The 5,787-nt window shown below is 37.8% G+C and overlaps 2 non-coding genes across 2 annotated transcripts; both read left to right on the forward strand.

The window, feature by feature from the left end:
• The first annotated feature begins 1,005 nt into the window (after positions 1-1,005).
• Positions 1,006-1,078, forward strand: Trnar-ucu (transfer RNA arginine (anticodon UCU)). The gene has a single exon. It is a non-coding gene; the product is annotated as a tRNA-Arg (tRNA).
• A 3,345-nt stretch (positions 1,079-4,423) lies between these two features.
• Positions 4,424-4,496, forward strand: Trnag-ucc (transfer RNA glycine (anticodon UCC)). The gene has a single exon. It is a non-coding gene; the product is annotated as a tRNA-Gly (tRNA).
• The last annotated feature ends 1,291 nt before the right edge of the window (positions 4,497-5,787 follow it).

A 5,787-nucleotide genomic window follows, 5' to 3' on the forward strand; every position in this document is an offset into this window, starting at 1 on the left:
CCTTCCTTTTGCGAACATGGATTATTTGCGTAGGGAAGAAAATTCTATGTCAGTTTAATTATTCGACTCGTAGACTTCGAAGTATTTAAATCAGTTATAACCGAGGTGCATTTTTTGTTTTTATTATGCTTAAGACTCCGACCGACACAGCTCGGATAGCCAAAAGGCTAGAGCGCTCGTCTTCTGATCTAGTGGGCTTGGGTTCGAGTCCCAGTCGGAACGAAAATCGTCGATGTGTTTTTGATTTCTCGAAACTGAAAATTCTTTTTTTTTTCTTTTTAAATTCCTTCCTTTTGCGAACATGGATTATTTGCGTAGGGAAGAAAATTCTATGTCAGTTTAATTATTCGACCCGTAGACGTCGAAGTATTTAAATCAGTTATAACCGAGGTGCATTTTTTGTTTTTATTATGCTTGAGACTCCGACCGACACAGTTCCGATAGCCCCATGGCTAGAGCGCTCGACTTCTGATCTAATGGGCTTGGGTTCGAGTCCCAGTCGGAACGAAAATCGTCGATGTGTTTTTGATTTCTCGAAACTGAAAATTCTTAAGATTTTTCTTTTTAAATTCCTTCCTTTTGCGAACATGGATTATTTGCGTAGGGAAGAAAATTCTATGTCAGTTTAATTATTCGACTCGTAGACTTCGAAGTATTTAAATCAGTTATAACCGAGGTGCATTTTTTGTTTTTATTATGCTTAAGACTCCGACCGACACAGCTCGGATAGCCAAAAGGCTAGAGCGCTCGTCTTCTGATCTAGTGGGCTTGGGTTCGAGTCCCAGTCGGAACGAAAATCGTCGATGTGTTTTTGATTTCTCGAAACTGAAAATTCTTTTTTTTTTCTTTTTAAATTCCTTCCTTTTGCGAACATGGATTATTTACGTAGGGAAGAAAATTCTATGTCAGTTTAATTATTCGACCCGTAGACGTCGAAGTATTTAAATCAGTTATAACCGAGGTGCATTTTTTGTTTTTATTATGCTTAAGACTCCAACCGACACAGCTCCGATAGCCCAATGGCTAGAGCGCTCGACTTCTGATCTAGTGGGCTTGGGTTCGAGTCCCAGTCGGAACGAAAATCGTCGATGTGTTTTGGATTTCTCGAAACTGAAAATTCTTTTTTTTTTCTTTTTAAATTCCTTCCTCTTGCGAACATGGATTATTTGCGTAGGGAAGAAAATTCTATGTCAGTTTAATTATTCGACCCGTAGACTTCGAAGTATTTAAATCAGTTATAACCGAGGTGCATTTTTTGTTTTTATTATGCTTAAGACTCCGACCGACACAGCTCCGATAGCCCCATGGCTAGAGCGCTCGACTTCTGATCTAGTGGGCTTGGGTTCGAGTCCCAGTCGGAACGAAAATTGTCGATGTGTTTTTGATTTCTCGAAACTGAAAATTCTTTTTTTTTTCTTTTTAAATTCCTTCCTTTTGCGAACATGGATTATTTGCGTAGGGAAGAAAATTCTATGTCAGTTTAATTATTCGACCCGTAGACTTCGAAGTATTTAAATCAGTTATAACCGAGGTGCATTTTTTGTTTTTATTATGCTTAAGACTCCGACCGACACAGCTCCGATAGCCCCATGGCTAGAGCGCTCGACTTCTGATCTAGTGGGCTTGGGTTCGAGTCCCAGTCGGAACGAAAATCGTCGATGTGTTTTTGATTTCTCGAAACTGAAAATTCTTTTTTTTTTTCTTTTTAAATGCCTTCCTTTTGCGAACATGGATTATTTGCGTAGGGAAGAAAATTCTATGTCAGTTTAATTATTCGACTCGTAGACTTCGAAGTATTTAAATCAGTTATAACCGAGGTGCATTTTTTGTTTTTATTATGCTTAAGACTCCGACCGACACAGCTCGGATAGCCCCATGGCTAGAGCGCTCGACTTCTGATCTAGTGGGCTTGGGTTCGAGTCCCAGTCGGAACGAAAATCGTCGATGTGTTTTTGATTTCTCGAAACTGAAAATTCTTTTTTTTTTCTTTTTAAATTCCTTCCTTTTGCGAACATGGATTATTTGCGTAGGGAAGAAAATTCTATGTCAGTTTAATTATTCGACCCGTAGACTTCGAAGTATTTAAATCAGTTATAACCGAGGTGCATTTTTTGTTTTTATTATGCTTGAGACTCCGACCGACACAGTTCCGATAGCCCCATGGCTAGAGCGCTCGACTTCTGATCTAGTGGGCTTGGGTTCGAGTCCCAGTCGGAACGAAAATCGTCGATGTGTTTTTGATTTCTCGAAACTGAAAATTCTTTTTTTTTCTTTTTAAATTCCTTCCTTTTGCGAACATGGATTATTTGCGTAGGGAAGAAAATTCTATGTCAGTTTAATTATTCGACCCGTAGACTTCGAAGTATTTAAATCAGTTATAACCGAGGTGCATTTTTTGTTTTTATTATGCTTAAGACTCCGACCGACACAGCTCCGATAGCCCCATGGCTAAAGAGCTCGAATTCCTGATCTAGTGGGCTTGGGTTCGAGTCCCAGTCGGAACGAAAATCGTCGATGTGTTTTTGATTTCTCGAAACTGAAAATTCTTTTTTTTTTTCTTTTTAAATTCCTTCCTTTTGCGAACATGGATTATTTGCGTAGGGAAGAAAATTCTATGTCAGTTTAATTCTTCGACCCTTAGACTTCGAAGTATTTAAATCAGTTATAACCGAGGTGCATTTTTTGTTTTTATTATGCTTGAGACTCCGACCGACACAGTTCCGATAGCCCCATGGCTAGAGCGCTCGACTTCTGATCTAGTGGGCTTGGGTTCGAGTCCCAGTCGGAACGAAAATCGTCGATGTGTTTTTGATTTCTCGAAACTGAAAATTCTTTTTTTTTCTTTTTAAATTCCTTCCTTTTGCGAACATGGATTATTTGCGTAGGGAAGAAAATTCTATGTCAGTTTAATTATTCGACCCGTAGACGTCGAAGTATTTAAATCAGTTATAACCGAGGTGCATTTTTTGTTTTTATTATGCTTGAGACTCCGACCGACACAGTTCCGATAGCCCCATGGCTAGAGCGCTCGACTTCTGATCTAGTGGGCTTGGGTTCGAGTCCCAGTCGGAACGAAAATCGTCGATGTGTTTTTGATTTCTCGAAACTGAAAATTCTTTTTTTTTCTTTTTAAATTCCTTCCTTTTGCGAACATGGATTATTTGCGTAGGGAAGAAAATTCTATGTTAGTTTAATTATTCGACCCGTAGACGTCGAAGTATTTAAATCAGTTATAACCGAGGTGCATTTTTTGTTTTTATTATGCTTAAGACTCCGACCGACACAGCTCCGATAGCCCCATGGCTAGAGCGCTCGACTTCTGATCTAGTGGGCTTGGGTTCGAGTCCCAGTCGGAACGAAAATCGTCGATGTGTTTTTGATTTCTCGAAACTGAAAATTCTTTTTTTTTTCTTTTTAAATTCCTTCCTTTTGCGAACATGGATTATTTGCGTAGGGAAGAAAATTCTATGTCAGTTTAATTATTCGACCCGTAGACTTCGAAGTATTTAAATCAGTTATAACCGAGGTGCATTTTTTGTTTTTATTATGCTTGAGACTCCGACCGACACAGTTCCGATAGCCCCATGGCTAGAGCGCTCGACGTCTGATCTAGTGGGCTTGGGTTCGAGTCCCAGTCGGAACGAAATTCGTCGATGTGTTTTTGATTTCTCGAAACTGAAAATTCTTTTTTTTTTTCTTTTTAAATTCCTTTCTTTTGCGAACATGGATTATTTGCGTAGGGAAGAAAATTCTATGTCAGTTTAATTATTCGACCCGTAGACTTCGAAGTATTTAAATCAGTTATAACCGAGGTGCATTTTTTTTTTATTATGCTTAAGACTCCGCCCGACACAGCTCCGATAGCCCCATGGCTAGAGCGCTCGACTTCTGATCTAGTGGGCTTGAGTTCGAGTCCCAGTCGGAACGAAAATCGTCGATGTGTTTTTGATTTCTCGAAACTGAAAATTCTTTTTTTTTTTCTTTTTAAATTCCTTCCTTTTGCGAACATGGATTATTTGCGTAGGGAAGAAAATTCTATGTCAGTTTAATTATTCGACCCGTAGACTTCGAAGTATTTAAATCAGTTATAACCGAGGTGCATTTTTTGTTTTTATTATGCTTAAGACTCCGACCGACACCGCTCCAATAGCCCAATGGCTAGAGTGCTCGCCTTCGGATCTAGTGGGCTTGGGTTCGAGTCCCAGTCGGAACGAAAATCGTGGATGTGTTTTGATTTCTCGAAACTGAAAATTCTTTTTTTTTCTTTTTAAATTCCTTCCTTTTGCGAACATGGATTATTTGCGTAGGGAAGAAAATTCTATGTCAGTTTAATTATTCGACCCGTAGACTTCGAAGTATTTAAATCAGTTATAACCGAGGTGCATTTTTTGTTTTTATTATGCTTAAGACTCCGACCGACACAGCTCCGATAGCCCAATGGCTAGAGCGCTCGGCTTCCGATCTAGTGGACCTGGGTTCGAGTCCCAGTCGGAACGAAAAACGACGATGTGATTTTGATTTCTCGAAACTGAAAATTCTTTTTTTTTCTTTTAAATTCCTTCCTTTTGCGAACATGGATTATTTGCGTATTGAAGAAAATTCTATGTCAGTTTAATTATTCGACCCGTAGACTTCGAAGTATTTAAATCAGTTATAACCGAGGTGCATTTTTTGTTTTTATTATGCTTAACTGAAAATTCTTTTTTTTTTCTCTCTTTTTAAATTCCTTCCTTTTGCGAGCATTGGCTTTTCAAGCAAGTAGCCCTAGGTTCGAGTCCAGTCGGCACGGAAATCTTCGATGTATATTTCTATTTTCTAATTTGAATTTTTTTTTTAAATTGTTTCTTTTGCAAATGTTAATTATTTATGTAGGGAAGAAAATTCTGGTTCAGTTTAATTATTCGACCTGTAGATTTCAAAATTTTAAATTTATAATAACCAAGGTGCATTTTTTGTTTTTATTATGTTTCAGACTCGAACGAACACAGCTCCGATAGCCTAAGGGCTAGAGCGTTGGGCATCCAAGTGAGTGGGCCTAGGTCCGAGAATCTTCCATGTATACTTTTATTTTCTTATTTAAATATTATTATTATTATTATTTTTTTTTTGCAAATATTTTCTTTTGCGAAGATTCATTATTTATGTAGGGAAAACAATTCTGAGTCAGTTTATTTATTCGACCTGCATATTTCAAAGTTTTAATTCAACCATAACCAAGGAGTATTTTTTGTTTTTGTTATACTTAAGACTCTGACCTGCAGAGCTCCGATGGCCTAATGGCTAGGGCGTTGGGCTTTCAAGCAAGTAGCCCTAGGTTCGAGTCCCTGTCGGAACGGCAATCTTCCATGCAGATTTCTGTTTTCTAATTTGAAAGTTCTTTTTTTTTTTTTTTTTAATTCTTTCTTTTGCGAATTTGATTATTTATGTAGGGAAGAAAATTCTGAGTCAGTTTAATAATTCGACCTTTAGATTTCAAAATTTTAAATCTATAATAACCAAGGTGCATTTTTTTGTTTTTATGTTTCAGAGGAACGCAGCTCCGATACCTTAATGGCTAGAGCGTTGGGCTTCCAAGCGTGTGGCCCTGCGTTTGAGTCCCAGCCGGAACGAAGACCTTAAATGTATATTTTAAATGTATTCTAATTTGAAATTTTTTTTTTTAACACGGCATGAGAGTTAGAGGACCTTGTTTCGAATTTCAAATTCGGGTTAATGTAAGTGTCATTTCGATATTTTCTTTATAAAAAAATGAAAATCCCTTTTTCTTCGACATTAATACTTGACGTA

This window comes from Uloborus diversus, unplaced genomic scaffold (assembly GCF_026930045.1).
Source record: "Uloborus diversus isolate 005 unplaced genomic scaffold, Udiv.v.3.1 scaffold_237, whole genome shotgun sequence".
NCBI classification, from domain to species: Eukaryota; Metazoa; Arthropoda; class Arachnida; order Araneae; family Uloboridae; genus Uloborus; species Uloborus diversus.